General features: G+C 37.9%; 1 long non-coding RNA gene across 1 annotated transcript; it reads left to right on the plus strand.

Annotated features, from left to right (window-relative positions):
• The first annotated feature begins 12,570 nt into the window (after positions 1-12,570).
• LOC135157024 (uncharacterized) lies at positions 12,571-21,239 on the plus strand. The gene is made up of 4 exons (XR_010296105.1): positions 12,571-14,378; positions 16,493-16,731; positions 17,781-17,936; positions 19,457-21,239. It is a non-coding gene; the product is annotated as an uncharacterized LOC135157024 (long non-coding RNA).
• Positions 21,240-23,700: the final 2,461 nt, after the last annotated feature.

The raw sequence follows: 23,700 nt of genomic DNA on the forward strand, positions 1-23,700 counted from the left end.
CAGACAGTGGATGCCTTTTTTAAAAGTTGTTTTTGCCAGTCGAGAAAAGATCCCAGTAATAGTGAACTTTGATAATGCCTTTTAGTCCCACCTGTGTTCTTCTTTTGTTGGTTAGTGACAAGGCAGATAAATAGGAATTTTGCAAATCACATCAGCTTCATGCACAAAGGAGACAAAAGGAGGCTGTTTTTAATATCCATTGAATTCATCTTTTGCTTGGTGTGGGGCGAGGCAGCAAAACAATTCCTCCTTTTTTGCTATTCACCCAAAAGTTGCAAACTGTCTCCTATTCTGCATTTTAGTGTTATATAGAACAGTGGGGGAAGAATAGGAGAATAGAGTCTGTTGATTGCCAAAATATTTTTAATTCTTTTCATCCCATTGTGTGGCAGCTCCTCACTTCTATGCTTGCTATTTCTTGGTTATTGAAAGGGGGCGGACAATGGCGGAGGTACAGTGGGGGCACCCAAGCGGGCACTACCAATGGATGTCTTTGAAGTGCTTTATAATAGAATGAAAAGTACAGAGAACAGTGCGACAAAGCAGGTGACATGCTAGTCTGGCTAGGAACATAATGATCCCGCAGATTCAAAGCCTTCCTATTCATGCTGCTCCCTTTCATGATAATAACCAACCTTCCTCTTTTCTATTTCCCCCTGATTCCTTTTCAACTCCCGACCGATTGAATAGCCCAAATAAGTCACCAACCATTATTAGTCAATGACGTTTTCAATGGCTTGTTTGGTTGTGTTCTCCCCCCAATTTTCTTTTGCCTTTTGTTCCGCTCACAGCACAGGGTGCCTGCACACACACAATTGAATGAATCGAGTTGGGGGGCTGAAAAGAAACTGGGAAGAATAGGAGGACATAATGGAAAAAGAATGAGGAAAAAAGGGGTCTGGTATTGTGTTCTGTGTTTGTGTGTGTTAACTACCTTCTAAAGAATACTCTTATCTGGTTGAAGAACAATGGAGGCAAACACACAAAGCTGGCAGCTAGTTCTTTTAGAGTTGTGGGGGAGAGGACCGATTGTCTAGTGGATGTTGAACGGCCAGCCAGGAGGCTGCCGCGTGGCCTGAGTGGTTGTCAACCAAAGGGCTCACTTACTTTGATTGTTACACCTGGTGTGTACGAAGAGAATAGCGTTTGGTGTATGTTGGTTTTGGCCATGTTATAATGACAGATATATAGTCTTAATGAGATTCATAACCCTAGTATTTGGTTCTTAAAATGATATCCGTGGGGGAGGCATTTGAATATCTTTGTTTGGTTGCTTTTATTAAATTAGTTACAAGATGATAATAGGAGAAATAGAATAAAACATCTTTAGCTTCCAAACAAATGGCAAATTTACAACCTTAATATTTTTCAGCAATACTTTATGTAGAATTCACACAAAAATTATCTCTTTTTTTTTTGCCAAAATTATTTTCATAATTGCCTGCTTCTTCATAAAATTAAATTGAATGGGATGTTATCTCCGTGATCAGTAAGGGGGGGACAGAACTGATAGAAATGACCATGTTGTTTTCTATCTCGATATATTTGTCGCCTAAGAAATATATTGAAAGTATTTCGGATGGTTTCAAATTGCCTCGATCACAAGAATCCCTGTTAAATTACGAGAACTGTTTCAAGCTTAAAAATACCTGTTAATTATCCTCACACATTCACACCGCCCCAAATCACACTCTTCGGGATAAGTTCTTGAAGTTACGAGCACTGCGCAGTATGGTCTGATAAGCAAGCAAGGCGTGAGATTCAAAAAGCTCAGCAGTCACCCACAGCACCCACGCCAAACTACATGCTGGGCTACAAGTTCCCGTAATTTGCTTTCACACTGCTAAATACTTACGACCTTGGAAAAATCCCTGCGAAAGCTCTTGTAATTTTTTATTTTTTACAAGTACCTACAATTTAGCCGGTATTTTCTTTTGGGGAGATGACGCGTAATTTGCTTTAACACTGCCAAAGTTATCTGGTATTTTCTGATCGGGGTAGATCAGGCCAAATTTCCCGATCGGAAAATACCTGGAACTGACGAACCTCGAGGCGGTCTGACGCCACCTACGGTCATGAAAGGAAGTTCAGTGGGTACATCAATGGCCCGAATTGACAACGGTGGTTTTTGAACCCATGGTTTATGCAGATTTCCTGAATTAAATTACTCTTATTTACCGCGTATATTAAGAAATGTCCAATGCTGGTGTGTGCTTTTGTCACAGTGCGCCAAATTGACACCTGTTGCCAGGGTTATCCACGCTGTTTATTCATGAGACCACTCTTTTGGATTAATGAGTCCACTCTTCAAACTATGGACTCGTGAATATAATAGCGTACTTAACCATGGCAACAGGCGTCAATTTGGCGCACTGTGACAAATGCGCGCATCAGCATTGGACATTTTTTAATATATGCGGTAAATAAGCGTAATTTATACAGGAATTTTCATAAACCAATGGGTTCAACCGATGGTTCTAAACACCACCTTTGTGAATTCAGGCCAATGTGTCTTTTTCATTTTGATAGATTTCCTTTTCAAACAAAATTTATAGGACTTTGATGCAAATCAACCAGTGAGAAAGGCCACAGGAGTGTATACAAGAGGATGAATTTGATATTGTTTTTTTCAAGATAGGACAAGACTTGAACCATTTTAACCATTGGCATTTATCAATATTTAAATCTTGAACAGAAGCAAATGTCACATAGACATACAGAGTAAAAACAATTCAGATTGGAATGGAAATGCAGGAAGATGTAGAGCATTAATAATAGATTCTTGTTGAATAAGAAAGATATTACCTTTGTATAAGAAAAGCTGCGTAGCATCCATTTTTTTAAAATAATTAATAGTGGGATGATCTTTACAGAAAGGAAAGGAAATCTTCTTCTCAACTGCATAAGGATATGGGAAACCATACACAATATTCCTTCTAATCAATAAGTCCATGCTTTTACATGTACTTCATTTTTATTCCTTATTAAGTAATGTAAGAGTCACGAATCCCAGATACCATAATATATTCTAATTAATTCTTAGAAGGTTGATATGAGAATGGATATTGTGTATTTTGTATTTTTCCTTTCGAACTTGCAAGAAGACATACAATTTGGCAACAAAACAGGAAGCAATTTGACATTTTGTGAACTACTAGAAATTTGTAATAGAGACTTTTAGGAGCAGTGAACTAGAACGACGTAGCAGTCGTCTGATCGTTCGAGTCAACGTCGTCGTCTGCCCTTGTTTCACTACAGATGCGAATACTTTAGATTTCACTCGACTTGTACGTGTATGTACTGGGGTATGTACTTCCACGTGAAACAGCGCAATAACGAGCGGGTCATGACACGCTGCCCGACCCGGAAGATCTGGCGTACCATCGCCTGGCGACCTGGTCGGGTGATGCAAAGGTGCAACTTGTGCACACTTGCCCTTTCACTTGCTTTGATTCCTTTTTACGCGAGTTAGGATATATATCGATATATATTTTGGAGATCAGAAAGCAATTTCAAATATGATAAAGATAATGCATCGTACAACTTACATTAATTTTGTGAAAAGTCACTGAAAACTGTGTTTTAAAAGGGAAAGGTTGATCTTCATGCTGGGTTTGAACGGTTAAAATGACGTCACTCACGTGCACGTCGACTATGATTATGGTGAACCGCAAAATGGATGTGGCGAGGTTCTCGATTCTGATAGTGGACGTGTGTGAGGACCTGAGGCATATGGAACGCCAAAAAATGACGTCATCGTGTATCAGTCGTCTATGTCGACGTGCATTTCTAAAAGTGCTCATTATTAGGCCTAGGTCATTTCACACCCACCCAATCACAACCCTGGCTATGAGTACCTTGGAAGTATTTTACTTCATTCTTTCATGCGTCTTGCCTAACCTTTAGTAATATTTTTTAAATTGATTTTCTGCTTGATAGAGGGGAAGTTCACTCTGGCAATAAGTTGTTTTTTATGATTGCAGAAAAAATTGAGAAAATATTGGTGAAGGTTTGATAACAATCCTTCAAGGAATAAGAAAGTTATGGATTTTTTAAGTTTTTGATTTGTGACGTCACATGGGAGCTGCTCCCCCATTTAAGCATGTACCTTTTATTCCATAAATTCCATTTCAATAGAATCTGATGAATACAATTTTTTTTCTAATAGAAGAGGGTATGAAATGATGCATCTGATAATATATCCAATGCACATTGCACAATCAAAATCACTTTCAAATTTCTGAGAAAACAGCATTTTGTGGAATTTATATTAACATACTGTATGGAGGAACTGCTTGTCTTTGACATCACAAAGTCAAAATTGTAAAAATGCAAAACTCTGTTACAAATTCTCTGAAGGATTTTCATCAAATTCACCAATATTTTTCTCAAAACTTTCATATTTCAACTTTTACTAAAAAAACTTATCATCAGGGTGTTTTTTCCATTTAATGTTAGGATAAACTTCCTCTTTAAGGCCTGTTCTTTGGTAATGTATGTGTGTGAACAATTGCTTGTGGTTTTATTTTTAATTCAATTTTGTTTACATTTTGCTCTTCTCCTTTTTTCTTCACTCCTTTATTTATATTTTCTAATCTGTTAATTCTGTTACAGTTTAGAAATTGTATTGTTTTCAAATAACAATCCAGCAGGGTTTACAACTCACGTGGAGATGGTTGAATGGTTAGAAACCTATAATACTGTTGTTAACTAAATCCCCTTCTTAAGCAGATAACCTTTTAATACCATTAAATATGTCACTAATCTTAGTCTAATACAAAAAAGCACTCCCAAGTGATAGATATGGTCGTTAATTTAAACTTTTGTGCATTTCAGTGATTTTGCATATATCTTCTTCTCCCAGGAATGTGAAATTTATAACTTTAAAAGTAAAACAAATCCCTGAAAGTACAGTCTTACTAATATAGGCAGGTGGGCGGGGGGTGGTAGTGGGCCTATTTAATAACCATGTTTTTGTATGTTGATAATAAATGCTACAGATTATTAATGGATGGTCATGGCTACAATGATGATGATGGTTGATGATTATGATCAGTCTCCCGCAATATGAATTTGATTTGTGAAACTTTCAAATTTTTAAAGCCTCGTTTAGATTTTGGTAAATTCCCCAATTGGTGTCTGTCGGTGCTCCAGCTCATGGCTACATTAAATATGAACATATACAATTTTACATCCTAAACTGTTGTGACAGTGGATGATGAGATTGCAAGTGCTTGGTGGATATATTTTGCTGTTTTACCTGAAAAACGTTGTTTAATATTTCAGCAAGAAGTATTATTTCACATTATAAGGAAAATAAAAGATGGACAGCTTGATTAAAACCTTGAAAAAACCCCACTGTCCTTGAATGTAATCTAAGTACATTGTGCTTCTGTTTCAAGAATGCTAAGAAGTTTAGCAAAGTGTTTTTATCAACATTGGACATTGTTTCGTTAATCGGCTTGCCATTGACTTGCAACTTTTATCTAGTCAAGGTAAATAGTGGGTTTTTTTAGGGAAGGAAATAGATGGAGGAAGAGTAGGGAGTGGAGATGGACAGAGAAGGAGTGAGGAGCAGGTTGGTAGGTAGGAGTAATATGTGGAGGAAGGGAAGGGAAGCAAGAGGAGGACCAGGAGGAGAGCAAGAGGAGGACCAGTAGGAGAGCAAATGAAGGATTAGGAGGGGATGGAGGAACTTCGGGGAAGAGAATAGAAGTAGAAGGAAAGGGGATGGAGCAAGATGATGGAGAGCAGGAGTAGTGTGGGGTATATATATATAGAGTGAGAGAGAGGGGGGAGGGGAGAAGAGAGAAGCAGGATGGTAGGGAGGTAGCAGGTGGAGGGGTGCAAAAGGAGGAGGAACAGGAGGATTGGAAGGTAGGGAAGTAAAGCAGGAAGAGGAAAGGGGAGGGTAGCAAGAGGAGGAAAGGGGAGGGGAGCAAGAGGGGGAAAGGGGAGGGGAGCAAGAGGAGTAAAGGGGAGGGGAGCAAGAGGAGGATAAGGGACGGGGGGGGGGATTCCAGAGGAGGAGAGTGGAGGGAGCAGGAGGGCGGGCAAAAAAACACAAGATGGAGGGGGACAAGAATGTGAAATAGAGAGAGAAAGAGAGAAGGGGGGCTGGGTGCAGCAAAAGATTTTGAACATTATTGAGTTACTTTCAATTGACTGTGAATCAACTTTCATTATGCCAACACGACCCTGCCCCAAATATGAACTGGACTTTATTTACTTTTTTCCCCCTCTGCCATAGTCTCTAATCTTAAGGTGTATGATGTCAGTAAGACAATAGTTTACTATCTCGGTTATGAAGACAAAACAGGCTGAGTGAATGAATGCCATTCAGAAATTTAGGTTGATAGAAAAAAAAAACAAATATAACCTTTAAAGGCAGATTACCATTTGCACTTTTGAATCAGTGAAAGTGAAATTATGTTTCCTTTGATGTTTGCAGTCCTACATGTACGGTAATAAAATGTATGCTTTCAATATTTAAGAGGTGAGGGGTAGGCTTAATATGAAGTTGAATAAGCTTATTGAAAATAATAATCATAATATATTGTATTTATATAGTTCTTAATACATGGTGTTTCTTTCCCACCTCTCAAATATTGAAAGCATACATTTTGATACCATGTATATTAATGATATTAAACCTTAGTGTGTTATTAAAAAAGTGAATATTTGTGCGTTAATCTTTTGTCCTCATTTTATTCTTTATTGATTCAGCAAAGGGAGTTTGGGGGAAAACATCAGTTGATCTCTCATTGGCCTTATAGAAACCGAGAGGGAATAGTCTTACCATCTACTTTTCCAAGTACATGTAAGTATAGCATCTACGCCTGTAATATCACTGAAATCTTATCAAACTCACCAACTTAAAACTGAATGAAAGTCAGGGCTAAGATTTACTTATCCCAGAACCACAAAAACCATGGCTATGAATGTACTAATGATTGACCTTTATGCTCCTCTTATTAGCCTTACAGAATTTTTTGTGCTCTTTTAAGTTTTGTTTTTGTTTTAGGCTGTAGTTTAGAAAGGGGACATGTGGAAAAGAGGCCTTACCCTAAAAATATTGAAATCCTATTGTTCCATAATAATAATAATACTTTTTTAATAGGCATTTATATATCGCCATCTATCTAGAAATATTCTATTCCCAGGCGCGTTATTATTATTATTACCCCGGCTTTAGCTCGAGCTGCCTTTCAGCGCTCATGCATTCAAGGAATTAATCCTGCCGGGTACCCATTCACCTCACCTGGGTTGAGTGCAGCACAATGTGGATAAATTTCTTGCTGCAGGAAATTACGCCATGGCTGGGATTCGAACCCACGACCCTTTCTCAAAGTCAGAAGACTAATCCACTGGGCCACAACGCTGCACCATCCAAACCCTTGTCAGTATTCAACTGAAAGTATTGATTTTGTAAGTATTTTACTTAACATTTTACTTGGCTATTGAAGCAAAATGCTAAAACTTGTATTCAGATCACATCTAAGTATTTTACTTATGCCAAATTCACGCAAAATACTTAATAATAACCAATGACAACGTGACGTCATAAAGTTTTAGCCAAATATTGCGAAATGAATGTATTCATCTGTGCGCAGAATGAATAACTGCGCGTATCACATTTGTAAACTGCATGCAAGCCAGACTTAAGCCAGGTAGGCAGCTGACTTGGATTTAAGTAAAATACTTAGCCATTTGAATACAAAATATTGAATACAAAAGATGGTTAAGTATTTTACTTATGCGAAATACTGAGTAAAATACTTAAAATTTTGGCTTACATATTGAAGTGCATACCGGCCCAGGGGCCCGTTTCATAAAGAGTTACAACTGTTGTAACTATGCAATTATCACAACTACCATGGCTACAGGGCTTAGCAGCCAATCACAATCAAGGTTACCATGATAGTTGCCATAATGGCAAGGTTACAACATTTGTAACTCTTTATGAAACGGGGCCCCTGATCTCTTTATGGTGTCCTTCCTCTGCTCGATATCAAATCCCCCATTTTTCAGTTTGTCCAGTTTATAATTTTTCACTGCTTGAATTGGACTCTCCCTTTGAAGGAATTGTTTTATTTTTGTGTGACCATTGATAGGAGAAAGAAGACATTGTTGGTTTTGTTTGAATTATAGAATGTCTCTGGTATCAGATTGACACACTTTGTCTTTGGGGTCAAAACGAGCTGGGTTTGTTATGTTCTAGTAAAATAAATGCAGTGCAAAAAACTGATACTTAATTTGATACTTGATCGTTTTGTTTTGTCAATCTCGTGGTTGACCATTTTGTGACTTTTGTGAAAGAATGTTGGGCCATTGAGGCCTACTTACCTCTAGTTTTACCCCCTAATTATCACTGTCAAGTTTGGGTATCATGACATTTGTTCTGCCCCCCCCCCTCCACCAACTATCCTATCATGACCATAACCATATGCATGTCTCCTTATAAAGAAGTTCTCATCACAGCAGTTGTCGGGTTCTGTAACTATAAGAGTTACAGTTTGTGTTTCAGATTCACAAAAAATCCTCACTTTTTCACTTGTTAAAAATATGAAGAAAAAAAATCTTAAGGAAAATTAATTTCATTTATTGATCTGTGATTATGTTCCTTCGGTCAGCTCTACTTGTCCAGTGGCCTGATACTATGAAGGATGCGATGAGAAGTTTTGAAGAAGCTATCACCAGTCACACTTGATGATAGAGCTATATGTATCAGTCACCAGTGGCGATCAGTAATGTGCTATTCTGACTAATTACTAGTTGCGATAAATTGACTCAGGCGATAAGTAACATGTCTTTCAAAGACCATCCCCACTTGCGATCTAGGTGACATGTCTTACACTTTTCTTAGGCAACATTGTGACATATGATGCATCACAATGTTATCACTACTCGTTATCGGAAGCTCAAATGTAGTCACAAGTGGACACAGATAGCGATTGGTGATCTATCGATCGCCACTCAAAATAAAGGAGCTTTTAAGACATTTGATCTATCACCATTCATGAGATAACACAATCCATCATGACATGATTGATTATAGCATCTGGGGCACGTTGCAGAATGAGTTATGATCAAACATTTCTCCGGAAATCAAACGCAACTTAATTTTCAACCAATGAAACATATATGTATTAGGGACTTAAGCATGATGCAGCTTTTATGCAAAGGGCCTCTGAAAGCAGGGAAAGACTGAGAAAAAGAGGTAGAATGTATTGTTGCAATAAGATAGTAAGATAATAATTGAGATTCGCAATTGTTAGGAAATATTAAGGAAGAAATGAGCGTCTTTTGAGAAGTTTAAAACAAAACTCAAACTATAGGACAAACCAAAAGGAGAGCATCGAAGTTTGTTGGCAAGGTCATAGGTTCCTCGTCAGCGAACCGAAGGGAAGCGACATTTTATCATCGACAATGAAATGTGACACACGCAGACCTCTCCGCTGATCGCCGCTGGAGGTTTCATGCACCGAAGACGTACGTGATACGATAAACATGGTCCTGCATGTTTTCTTCAGTGAAAGAGAACACTTGATGGAGAACCATGCGAAAGAAAAGCGTGCGTGATGCCTTAACCCACACCCGATGCAACCGACGTCCGTTCCGAACCATAGCCCGAAGACCTTTACCATGTTGAATTACTAAACTGTGTGCAGAGGGGCATAATTCATTCTCTTTTAAGACCCCGTTTTCTTTGAAAAGGAAAATGCCCCCATCTTAATAGAATCATCATTTTCCGTAACCCTGTAGTTAGTGAGGTTTGTTATCGTTTGCCTTTCGGGAAGGGAAAGGGACTTTATTCACTGCACCACGTCCGCCATTCAAATTACAGTTGAATGTCCTAAGTGCTTGTCTAAATTCAGAGATCTTCTTTTAAAGAGCCTATATGACTTTTGATCAGTCCGATCCTGGCGTTTGAAGAGCACCAATATCTAGTTGCCTTAGTCAGAGATGTTGATAATACTGAACTAACCACCAAAAATGTCTGTTCAGGACTCTAAATAGGGGGGGGGGGAGAGTGAGGGAGGGAAATAGATAGTTGCATAAGAAAACATGAGCATGTTATGTAAGAATTCCTATTTTCTGTGAGAAGCAGTGGCTGGATGTGACTTTTTTAGATAAGCAATGTGTTTTGATTCAGAAGGATTGGAGCTTTAACCTGTTGACTGCCGAGTTCTGTAAAACACATAGGCTTTGTACAGGGAACGTCCAGTTGTGGTAGACGAAGGGTTAGTTCTGTTACCGCCTTTTAATCTCTATGTTCAGCTATGTTCAACAAAAAGTCAGTATGGGGACGAAAGTTTAACACCACACTTTACTCATGGTATGAGGGAAGGTGCCATAGCTTTGAACATACATGAATAACATTTTTCTTTTCTTTTTTTCTTCCCTTCATTCCTCCTCCAATTTCCCCTCGGGAATTAATGTGAAAATGTTTCACCTTTTGACTTCTGGGTGGAAACAGAGAGGAAGGAAAGTTCACAGAACAATGATTTTCTCACGAGACGTTCATATGTCGTCGTGGGGCTCTGGTATGAGAAGCTGTTTCTCTGCACACGCCCGTGACATGTGCGTGTTCACGTCGGCACTGCCCGCAAGCAAGGCATCTACGAATGCCTGCATGGTATGTTCTTCTTCGCAGAACCGTGGGACGCCCCATCGCTCATGTTCTCGGCCCGGGGTTTCATGATTTTTATTCCAGGGCACAGATCATAGCCAGCCGAATACGTGTGACCACTGAAGCCGTAGAAAGAATGCAAATCAAGTCCGTGCTCGTAATGCACTGTTCAATAGTATGTGCAACAATGCGAAAACGGAATAAAGTGAGACACAGTATATCATTACTAATGTTTATCCCATTGAGCCTGATGTCTGAGAAAATTCAGACAAGTGTCTATAGATAGTGTTTTTCAATTAAAAGTACCCGTACATCTGGGTCAATCACGTTTGACAGCCATAGTGGCTAGGCACCTCTCGGAACATAATCTGAGCAACCCCTCCCTAAACCAGGACTGCCGACACCTTTGAAATCAATTTCTTTTTTGTATTTTGTATTTTTATTGTTAAAAAAGGCATCGTTTATTACATATTTATAAATTCATTTAACAAAATGTAAATTTTATTGATATATATAATTTTTATCCATTTCTGTTCTTTAAATATTGAAAAAATTTATTTTTAAGTTATTCATATCTTAGGAGATGATCCATAAACCAGCGGATCAATATCCAATGTCTTTATTAAAGACTTCAAGATATTCAGGTCCAGTTGGGATATCACAGGTTTTCGTTGGATTTTGTTTGAATTCAACTGTCACTGGAATGGTTTTAAAAAGTTTTAAGCATTGATAAAACATATATGAATCAGCTGTTGTGTATATACATGTATAAGAGGGAGACACTTATTGAAACCTTAAAAAAATTCAACTCTTATTATTTATTTATTCAGTTTCATTAAAAAAAGAAATACAGCTGCCTGGGCCTGCTTTATAAAAGAGTATTGTGCATAGGCCGACATATAGAATTATAAAACAGAGAAAATACAAATGTAGCAAATACATGCAAACAAATATCGCAACATATTGGGAAAATCATATCAAATTAATAGAAATTTATGAATTAAGCCGGGCTCCACACTAACCTTTTTTTCGACTGGTCCGACCTGATAATGTCAGACCAGTACACACCCAGTTTTTCCATTTTTACTGGACCGAACCTAAAATTTACTGGTCCCCCAAAATAAAGAAAAATATTAAAAAAATTGAGGTTATTTTGCTGTCTTTTATTGCTTATTGTTACCCCCCCCCAAAAAAAAACAGTACATACACACAACATAATTGATGAGAGCCATTTTTGAGATGCCAGAACCATTTTTATAATTTACAAAAGAGAAGAACATATATTTTGTATCGGTTAGATATAATCTTACTGGTCATGTCGGACCAGTAAATCTGGCTTTTTCTGAAAAGTTACTGGCCGACGGCAATTTTTACCAGTCTGGGACGGTCATACCAGTGCTGAATTAAGGCTAAAAAATATTACACACAGTGAATATTACTGATGCAAAGTAAAGCGGCAAAAGACACAGATATACAGGGCATATAAAAAGATATAAATTGGCAAAAATCAAACAGGTAAAAGGGGGAAAGGTAGAAAAAGAAAAAAAAACTGGAAAAAAGACTGGAATAATGACATGAATGTTGTATCACATACATGTAGTCTACGAACAAACTAACATAACTTGTAAATAATGTTTTAAAATATCTGTATTTTCACATTTTCTCTGATTGTTCATCTAAAGTTTTTAAGAACAACTTAAGGTTGTATCATCTAGGTAATTGTAAACTTCTAGTTTAAGTACTTACTACAATGTGGGTACAACAATCTTTCCACCCTCGATTTAATTATCACCATTTATCGCCATCATCATCTCCACCCCCTTCATCCCCACCATTGTCATCATCATCACCATCATCATCATCACCATCATCATCATCATCATCATCACCATCATCATCATCATCATCATCACCATCATCATCACCATCATCACCATCATCATCACCATCATCATCACCATCACCATCATCACCATCATCATCATCACCATCATCATCATCACCATCATCATCATCACCATCATCATCATCACCATCATCACCATCATCATCACCATCATCATCACCATCACCATCATCATCATCACCATCATCATCATCACCATCATCATCACCATCATCATCATCATCATCACCATCACCATCATCACCATCATCATCATCACCATCATCACCATCACCATCATCATCACCATCATCACCATCATCACCATCATCACCATCATCATCATCATCACCATCATCACCATCATCATCATCACCATCATCATCACCATCATCATCATCACCATCACCATCATCACCATCATCATCATCACCATCATCATCATCACCATCATCACCATCATCATCACCATCACCATCATCATTATCATCACCATCATCACCATCAACATCATCACCATCATCCTGATCATCTCTGTTCGTCTTCATTGCACAAATTATGGAATTATGTTTTTCATTTAAGAAATATACCCATTCTGCTTCATAAATATACTAAATTAATTTAATGAGTTTCCATCCGGGGTTGTCATATATTTCAAGCAATCTACTTATAATGAAAGTCTTCTGCAAATTGTGAATGTTATAATAATTTTGAAGAAGACCATTATTGTTTAGAATCATGCTTTTTAGTATACTTTACCTATGATTCGTGCCCCCTCCCCCCAAAAAAAAAGTTATCACCAAATCATGTTTGTTATGTTATGAAATGTATTACATGAATTATGCATGATATGCAGGAGAAAAAACAATGAAATGAAATATAATATTATATCACCAAATGTCTAAATAGCACCCCCCAGCAATGCTGTTAGTTTTTCATTGGTTAGTCCGAAGAGACTGAAACAGAGAAAGAATGAGAGAAGAGAGAGAAGGGGGGGGGTAAGAGAGAGTGAAATAGGTAAGTACTTTCACTTTAGCAATGCTCATTCAATTGAAATCAAGGAGACATCTCTTTGCTGAAATCAAATGCCCAAATTGACCACACGTAGATCACCAAGATTTTCACCTCACTCAAAATATTTGGATAAATATCTTCTGACAGTTTTTCCTCCTCATCTTGCACTTGCAAAGCCTTCCCACTGGTTCACTGGGCGGCATGCCAAGGAGTAGTAATCGCATATTCATGAGCTCATGTTTTTATGCATGCTTACTGATGCATATTCATGAGAAAGCTGCTTGATTGGCAGGTGAGCAGCGGGAGCTGGTTTGGAAGGCAACTAGTCTTATTTTTCAGACCCATAAATCACGTAGGCTGATTATGATGCATGTAATTTTGCACGAATCCTTCTTTATAACAAAAACAACAATTTGCAGAGAGTGAGAAAGTAATTGAAATGTATTTGCTGAACAGTGAACTTTCCAGAATCACATATGTAGAATAAGGATTTTAAAAGTAAGGCAGGTACTACTTAGGAGTCTGAACAAGACATCTACTTGTTCACCGAAGTTTGCTGTGGAGGACACACAGAGAAATGACTCTGCCATATGTCTCAATACAATGGGTACAATTGATACCAATAGGACTCTTTTAGAAAACTAAATTGAGTTGCTACTTTTCCAATCAAAAGGGAATTGAGCCTGTTCCCATTTTGTCTACCAAGTTTATTCACCTATCTACCCTTCTCATTCCAGCCCCCCCCCCCCTCCCCTCAACTCATGGTCATGCATAGGATTGGATTTTAGAGGGAAATGTAAAAGTGATTTGAGCATCCAGCTAGCACAGTTCTTGTATTTAAAAAAGGTAATGTTATTAAAATATGCAGAAAATGTCAAAAGTGTATGGTCTTAATGTGGTTACAATTAACATTTTTATTCAACATCTGGCAAAAATATGTTATTTATATATGAGTGAGAGACATCATCGACTCTCTCATTTGAATATTACTGAGTTGTGCTGATGACTATTTATGAAATTAAGCGAAAGTTTAAAGTGTCATGACTTTCTTATATTACATCAATTTTTCAATTGTCATGCTTTTAAATTTCCTCTTTATTCAAATGAACCTTTTTTTTTTTTGGGGGGGGGGGTGCACCTGTCATTTAACCCTTTGGGATGTGTGTTATTAATTTAGATTTATAATAATATATATATATTTTTTCATTTCACAAACCAACCCAGTGAATATTTGGTTATATCTAGTATTTTTTCTGTGTGGTTGGCATGATTATTATTTGTTAAATGTATTTAGTTTTATTCTTACCATAAAAAAAAACATGAAAAATTCATGCAGATTTGAAATTGAAGTTAAAATCACAAAGCTGTTTAAAAAAAAGTGTAGACACCAATGTTTATGGAAAGGCTGAAAATATATAGATTTGAATTGAAAGGCTTCTATGGACCCTATGGTATAAAATGCAGGGGTTCAAATATCCAAAAAAATTATGATTCTATGAAATGAACAAATGGAAGGAGAAAAACAGTATTATAGTTATGATGTATATGCCATATGCTCTTTAGTGAATTAGAGTATTTGTGAATAAGGGCATCTTCTGTTGTCCATTTTGATGGCCCAAGTTCACGGTAGGGGCAGGGGGCAGGATTAGGATCCAGCTGAGCCATTAGGTCATTTTATTTGACCAGTAATGACCACACAGTAGTAATGACATTGGTATGGACAAAGATCATTTGAGCAAAAAAATGGTTTCTCTGTGATAGATATTTAGGTCAAGATTTATATTTTTCATATTTAGGGAGAGTTGAAAACCACATATAATGATATACATTTATATCAGTTTTATTTATATTTTTACCTCTCTCTATACTTTGTATCACTATTCTTTCTTTGGATAATACTTTGTTGCATGGATGTGAGTCTGTCCAAAGTTCTTCTCATTTATGTACAATTTTTCTCAAATACAGGGTTTTATTAATTATTATTAAGATAAAACATGATTTTCATTTAAGCTTGCCTATTAAATATAAAAATATTACAGAAAGACAAAAGAATGACTCTCTCATACGTTTTTTTACCTCGCCACTTTCTCTTTTCCTTCTCTCTCTTTTCTAGTTTCTATCCGTCCTCCCTTCTCTCTCTCATACCATCTTTTCTTTCCCCTTTTCTGTTTTCCTCCCCCATCACTCATTTCTCCCCTTCTTTTTCCTTTGCCATTTGTCTCAGTGTTCTTCTCTTTCTCTTCCTCTTTAAATGTGCCTGTCTTCCTCCTTTTCCCCTTTCTTTCTCCATTTCCTCCTCCATTTTCCACATTCTTTCTTTCTTTTCTCCCCCACTTACTCTCTTTTTTATTTATTTTTTTATTCATCCAATCTTTTCCTTTATCCAACTTTTTCATCCTTTGATTTATTTGTTTTCTTCCATTTCTATCATTTTCTTTCTTTTCCTCATCTTCATTTCATCCTTTTCATTGAATGCCCTACCCTGCTTCATGTAAAGCATCTTTCTCCACATTTAGTTTTAATTACTATCCATGTTTAGACTCTCCTTTATGGGCCTTTTCACATGTGAATCTTGAATCATTATTGAAATGATGATTGCTATTGTAATCGTGAATGTGATTAGCGTTCATGATTCTAATCATGTTCTAGTTTGGTTTCACACGTGCTAAATATTTGTCATTAGCCTTATTTTTCATTGGAATTATTAAAAATACAATGTTTTTACCATGTGAAAGGGCGGGTAATTGCTTTCCAGCAGATCACCAAATTATTCAGGCCCGATATCTTAAAATAAATTTTCATTATTATTTTTATAACATTTTCATTTTTATAACATTTACAGACTCTCTTGTAAACTAATTCCACCCATGTTCATGCTCATCCCCTACACTGTCTGACCCATGTTGTAACAAACACTTTACCAACTTTTGATTACCTCTCTCCATTTTTCCACTACACAGGCCCAAACTCGTGTCTGTCAACTGGTCTAATTACCTATCTTGATTCTCCGCCACCGATGATGGCATCATCAAGACTGTTGCATGCTGGGAGTGACCCGATCCGCAGGTCATCCAAAGTACAGAGGGAAAGTTCAGGTGCTGCAGAGGAGATGTCAAGAGTTTTTTGTCCTGAATCAACCTCCTCGAGATTGCTGAAATTGTGATGAGAGAAACAGAGATTCTGGAGGGGGTTTAAAACGGTAGGAAAGAAAAAGATCTACAAGAAGAATAAAGAAGAATGAATAAAGAGGCAGCATGAAGATGTGATGCGTGTACCAGCCTCTGTTATGCTTGTCAATTGAGGGAACTGTTTTGTGGGGGTTATTTACGACAAAAGCGCAATTCTTGTTTTGCGGTCAATTCCAGCCCTGTTCGCGCCCGCATGCTGTCCCATCATTAAGAGTGGCTGGTGGATGAAAGCCAGCGAGGTGGAGGTGAGAGGGGCTTTTAATGGAGGTGAAAGTTCTGCTGAGACTTATGATATGGAGGCCCAACATGTGGCGATGCAATCAGATGCATCACTTTGAATAACTCCATTTTTCACAGGTCAAAATGCCTTTGAACGGGTAACAAGGATCTATTGTGTAATTGAGGCCTACTTTTTGGTCGTTGATAGAGCGGAGATTCTCGGGTCTTTATCACTTCGAAAGAATTTCAAACCGCTACCGCTTGATGCCTCCATCAAGGGGGGGGGGGTCACGGACGCATCAGAATGTGTTTGTCGACGACTTTGTCTCGGGATGCTTAAAGTGCGCTTGACTTGTAGCCAGATTGGTAACAATGATGTATTGATTTATAATTACATGCCACGATGAAATGTCAGTGACTTATTATTTTGGAGGGGGGCCCCTTCGGGGAGCGAAATGCCGCACGGCACTTTCATCGGCAAGGTTTCCCTGGCGCGAGAGATGACTCTATACTGCTTGCCATCCCACGTGTTAATTTAGAGATGCTCTAATGAGGATGAGAAGAAAAAGAGATTGATGCTAGCGTAGCGGATTGTCGTGAATATGTGTTAATAGATCTCGCAGATGCCGGTGGGCCGTTCTCCATTTTCCAGCGCGTCGCCGAAGGTTTTTTTTATTAAATGCGTGGTGGAATGTAGTAAACAAGGGTCAGGAAAATTGAGTGGAAAGAAGATTACTTTATTATTAGCATGCTGTTGTAATTATTTTTAATAACTTCCGCCGCTTTTTGTATTTTTTTCTCTCTGCCTCCTCCTCCTTCTCTTCTCCCATCCCTTTGCAAGGTCTTTATTGAGAGAGATGAGGGGTGTAGGTGTCTAGAGGGTGCTTTGATGACAGAGTTTGGGGACATTGACACAGGGAAGTAACTTCAAGCGGTTATCCCCAAGAGCCAGGCTTGCCCTCTTTTTCTCCAATGATGAATTTCAAAGCAGCATGAGGTGGGTTTTTATAGATATTTCTGCCCAAATATCCGATAGGACAGAGCATGTTGAAATACTTAACCATGGACATCAGTTAACACAATTTTGATTAAAAGACGGTTTTGATGAGCCCTAAATACGGGTTAGACCGATTGCTTTGCGCCACACAATCAGAAAATCTGCCGTCATCTGGGACAAGAATGCCGAATTGGTCGTCATCGATCCCCGCTGAAATGACATCCTTTGTGTCTTTTGATGTCGGGATGACTGTTTTCCCTTTCGATCTGGCCCCCGCGCAATGGGGTTCCTGGACCCTATGATGAGTTTAGCAGAGCGGTATGACTTTGAAGAAGTTTCGCAGCCGCATGAGGTCACATAAGGTGAAGCCTAACCCTTGGTAATGAAAGATACTCAAGGGCGATCAAATAAGATGGCAAATGAGAAGAAAGAGGAACCATAATAACCTGTCATCTCTCTCTGCCAGAGAAAGATTTCGTGACTCGCGCTGGGAGGGTTATGCCGGCCAAAGGTTGCCGTTCCAACGATCCTAAATGGCTCCAGTTTCTTTAACAACCGTCTCCAACTGGATTTAGGGCATTATTCGGCACCTTAGACAACACGATGTTGTCATCAGGGTATATTGAAATAGACAGCTTTTCACAAAATGCATTAAGACCACTTTCGGTTGCGTATCGCCCGAGGATTCTCAAGAATGCGAAATGGGGGGAAAATAGGTTCAATGTGTGCGTATTCGGGCGAGCCGAGAATGGATAACTTGGCCTAGTGACCGAAGTTCCAATTGTAAATGTCATCCCGCTGAACCCTCTTTGTAAGCCGAGCCCAAGTAGATCGCTCGGGGGTTTGTTTTGGCGACAGTAGACTTCATCCTTCTAAGCCTCATTCTTTTAGTTTTGTTACCATCGTCTGCGATTGGCCTGGTAGATTTGTTCGTAATCGCGGCATCAGAATAATTCTTTCAAAAAGTTGAAAAGGATAAATGAGGATGACAATAAAAGGGCACGGGCAAGCCCAAAGAATTTCAATCTTTTTTTTCGAGCAAACAATAAAAGATCATCATGAGCTCTCCCGCTGTCGCAGACATACTTTTGTCGTAAAGTGTAATTATTATGTCGCGACAGTCACGAAAACAGCCCTGTGAGAAGGATTCATAATGTCAAGATCGTCTTGGCCTTATGAAAATGATAACCGGCTCAGTCGTGTTTTTCATCTTGCGCTTCTCATCAAATCTTGTTTTTCTTTCACATTCAAGATAAATCCCCAAAGAAAACAGGTTCACAAATTGAAAGGATATAATGATATTAGACACATCTAGGTAAATGCATGTCTCCAAATTAAGGCATTCACAAAGATGTATTTTGACATTAAACTTCAGGTTACTCATTCGAATCAGTCAATAATTTATTAAGTGACAATTCAGACAACGTCCACCATAACAATTCCCACAAACATATTACATTTATTTAAAGGTAATCATGTCACCCTCAAATCAACTTTCATTTCATCCATATTTGTTTCAGATTAACAGTTCCTGTATATTGTGTACAGAGGGCAGCAACTTACAGACCCCTTGTACTTTGATGCAGAGACAGGCTCCTCAATTTGATGTAATTCAAGTATATTTAATAAATGGTAAGGAGAATTTCTCATTTGTTTACAATAACTCTTGTTAAAGGTTTAGTTGACATTATTTTTACTTTAGAAAATCTCAGCTTCAAGGTCCCATTTGTATCCTGTGTCTGTGACATGTTTTAAAAATGAAGCCCTGAAAAAATTGTACCCTTAAACCATTGTTAAGCGCTTCAAAAAGGTGAAAAGTAAGTGACCAGAAATACCATCCCAATTTACATATTCACTACATATGTTATAATTAGACTCCCCTAAATTATAATTTTCTGTCACAGATATCTTGAAAGTGTCTGCGAGAATTTGATTTTTTTTTTTCGTCCTGGATGTTTTTTAATTAAAAACAAGACCTGTCAACCAATGTCTCTAAACTTCTCTGATTTTTGTTTCACCGCAGTTGAAGTTGCCTGGTTCCTTGAAAAGCTAGTGGCCTGGTGTTAAACATCCATTGGCACTTCTTTGATGGTCGGGTCTTGGTTGGGTTTAGAATATGATCTTGGGTCTAGATCATGGGTATGATTAGATTTAGACTTAGGTATAGCTTGTCAGTTGGTTCCATGACATTTGCTCTGGCGACAATTGCTCTGCTCTAAATTCCATACACTAATCGAATGACCAACTCCTACCCTTTACCTAACGTAAAACGCTATTGCAAGCCCGACCCAACCCTAACCCTACATCTTAGACGAAATTAAGCCCGGAGCAATTGTCACAGGAGCAAATGTCGTGTCACATGTCAGTCAGGGGGAGTAACGTAAAAAAAAAACAGCATCTAAAACAGAGTTAAGTGTAGTAACTGTGCAAGAACAGGCCGCGATTACAATATTTTCAGGACAAGGCCACTTTTCTAAAGGGCACATTTCAATATTTCAGCACAAATTGGAAGATTGAAAAGGGTAATATCGGATGGGAGGGATTGAGACCCAGTCAACAGGGTATCCATGGTCATGACATTAGATCCATTTAAGCCTTGCAAGCATATTCATTTGTTTGTTTAAATCATTGTTTGGTCTTCTGTTTCTTTCATTCATTCAGGTATCTAAACATTTTTTTTCGTCCATTTTCAAAATTTCCTTTTGGTCATAAATTCAGACAAAAGCAACTTCTTATCAAACAATATAATGGACAAGGTTTGTTTACAGGAGAAGGGTACATGTAAGTCCCTAAAAGCAATAGCTTGTGATGGGACATAATATAAATGTATGATACAGATTTACAATACAATATAATACAGAGAAATATACAATATAATACAGAGAAATATACAATGATATTATTGTGTTGCTTCTGCAGAGGAGGATTATAGAGCTGTTGTACAGCAAAGAAGAAGGGAAGTGGAAAGAGGAGAGGGGGAGGTGGAAGGAGAATTCTAAGAAATAAATGATTTTATAATGATATCAAAATTGCAGCTTCTAGTGTGGATGATGAGACGAAGATATTAAAAAGAAAGGAGGAGAAGAAACAAGAGAAGAAAAAAGAGAAGGAAAAAGAAAAGAAATAAAAGAGAAGGAGAACGAAAAGGAAAAATTTAAATGAGAGGAGAAAGAAAAGAAAAAAAGGAGAAAGAAAAGAAAAGATAAAATAGGAGGAAAAAAAAGAATGAGAAGAGTAGAAAACAGATGACGGGCCGCTGCGGGGGCAATGGAATAGAAGAACTGGAGGAGATTGAAAAATGGGATGAAGAAAAAGGAAAGGAATGGGTAAAAGAAACTATATTTATGAAGAAATATAATAAATAAAGAAAGAAGTAGAAGTACAAGGCTATCATAAAAGTGCAGTAGGGTGTTGCTCCCCGGACACAGAATGACCTAACCAGCGTTAATCCGAATGAAAAGCTTCACAAATAGCATTTGATGTACACATCTGGCAATCCATGGCCCCAATCAAAAACCTTTTATTCAAATAGCAATATTTGATTTCATAAGCAGGGCGCAAAAATTCTTTCCGCCGCTTTAAATAACACCCCGACACCAGATGCGGAAGTCATCACGGGTTGGAACAAGTTTTGGGTAAATGGCATCATCAGCATTCTTTATGAAATTATGGTTAAAACTATTGAGATGTTTGTCAAAGGATCATGGAGTTCACGAGCCATCATGGGGTTTACAGTGTTAAAGTAATCCACCCACAATATGCTTATTCTGTAAGGAATGTATTTCTGTGATATGGATATTTTGATATTCCATTCTGAATGAGAACCAACATTGCAATTGGTAATGTTTGAGACGAATGTAATACATAATATTGCTAGAATTGGTTTCTGTTTTAGAAAATTTTCAAATTTCTAAATTTTCAATATGCTGAGTAGAACATACTCAAAACTCAAATATAAACTTTTGAGACTAGGCTTTATATCAATATACTTAGGATGATGTTAAGTGATAACAAGAACATATATTAAACTTCAAGTTTGTAATAGTAAATAATGAAAATGATAAAGATGATGGTAATAATAATAAGGAAGGTTTTGATAATTTTTATGATAACATTGACCATTTTCTTCTTCTTTACTCATATTCTGCCATGAGTTCTGTTAAGTGTGAAAATCTTTTGAGCATGTACCATTTCTGTGTTACCATGGGAATAAGTTATTACTCATAAAATAATGTTTCCTTGTGAATGATAATCATGACATGGTCTGCAGGATCATTAGATGGTTTCACACCGCCTCAATCATAAAAATCCCCGTTAAATTACGAGAACTTTTTACGCTAAAATATACCCATTAATTATTCCTGCATTCACACCGCCCTGAAACATACCCTTCGGGATAAGTTCCTGAAGTTACGAGCATGCGCAGTATGGTCTGATAAGCAAGCAAGGCGTGAGATTCAAAATCGCGAGCTCAGTAGCCACCCATGGCGCCTGCGCCCAACTACACGCTGGGCTAAAATTTCCAGTAAATTGCTTTCACACTGCCAAAATACCTGCGACCTTGGAAAAATCCCTGCCAAAGTTCTCGTAATTTTGACAAGTACCTACTATTAAGTAGGTATTTTCTTTCGAGGAGATTACGCGTAATTTGCTTTCACATTGCCAATTTTACCTAGCATTTTCTGATCGGGGTAAATTTCCCGATCAGAACATACCTGGAACTGACAAACTTCGAGGCGGTCTGAAACCACCTATTAGGACAGCAATGTTTTGTGCTTTGGTGAACCGAGAAAATGAGGACCCATCTGGTTGGGTTATCTGTTGCTGAGTATGACATCAAATCACAGATTACTTGATTGATATGTGATGACTTCAGTGATTGTTGAATGCATCTCTCCCTCTCTTTCTCTCTTTCTCTCTTCCCCTTTCTCTCTTGCTCTCTTCATTTCTTTCTTGCTCTCTATCTTCCTGTCCCTGTCTCTTCCCCCTCTCTGTGCATCTATCTTATCTTTGCGTTATTTCCCTCTGTTCCTCTCTTGACCTCTATCCCTTTCTCTCTTGCTCTGTCCTTCTCTATCTCTCCGGGTCTCTCTTTCCCTCTCTTTTCTATCTCACTCTCTCCCTTTTTCTCTTGCTCTGTATTTTTCTATCCCCCTCTCTCTCTTCCCATCTCTGTCTCAACAGCTATCTAATACCTCTTTTTGTCCATCTCTCATAGTGTGCTATTTTCCTTTTCTATCTCCCTTTTCTATATGTCTCCCCTCTCTATCCCATCCTACCTCTCTCTCAATCATTCCCTAATACCCCTTTCTCTCTCTCCTTCTTTTTCTTCCATTCCCCTCTTATCCTTTCACTCTGTTCCAAACTATCTCCATCTTTTTGTCATTCTCTTCTAATGTATTTATTTCTCTGTCATTTTTCATTTCTATTTCTCTTTATCCCTCTTTCCCTCTCCCTTTCACCATCTCCCTTTTACGCACATACATATTCCCCCCCTTAATTTCCCTCACTTTTTTAGACCTCTCTTTATCCCCTTTCCCCATTTCACTCTCTCCTCACCCCCCCCCCCTTTCCCATCTCTACTTCTCTAATTGAAACATTAAATCCATATACATTTATATTTGCATCAAAGCGATATGCATGAAATAAAAATTAAATATGAAAACTGATTAGAAAATTTATGTGACTCTCACAGATGATTAGAAATTAATCTTTACAAACCTTAAGGGCAGGAAAAGGGGTGAACGTACCCTGTCCACTTTCA

Source organism: Lytechinus pictus, chromosome 16, assembly GCF_037042905.1.
Source record: "Lytechinus pictus isolate F3 Inbred chromosome 16, Lp3.0, whole genome shotgun sequence".
Classification (NCBI taxonomy): Eukaryota; Metazoa; Echinodermata; class Echinoidea; order Temnopleuroida; family Toxopneustidae; genus Lytechinus; species Lytechinus pictus.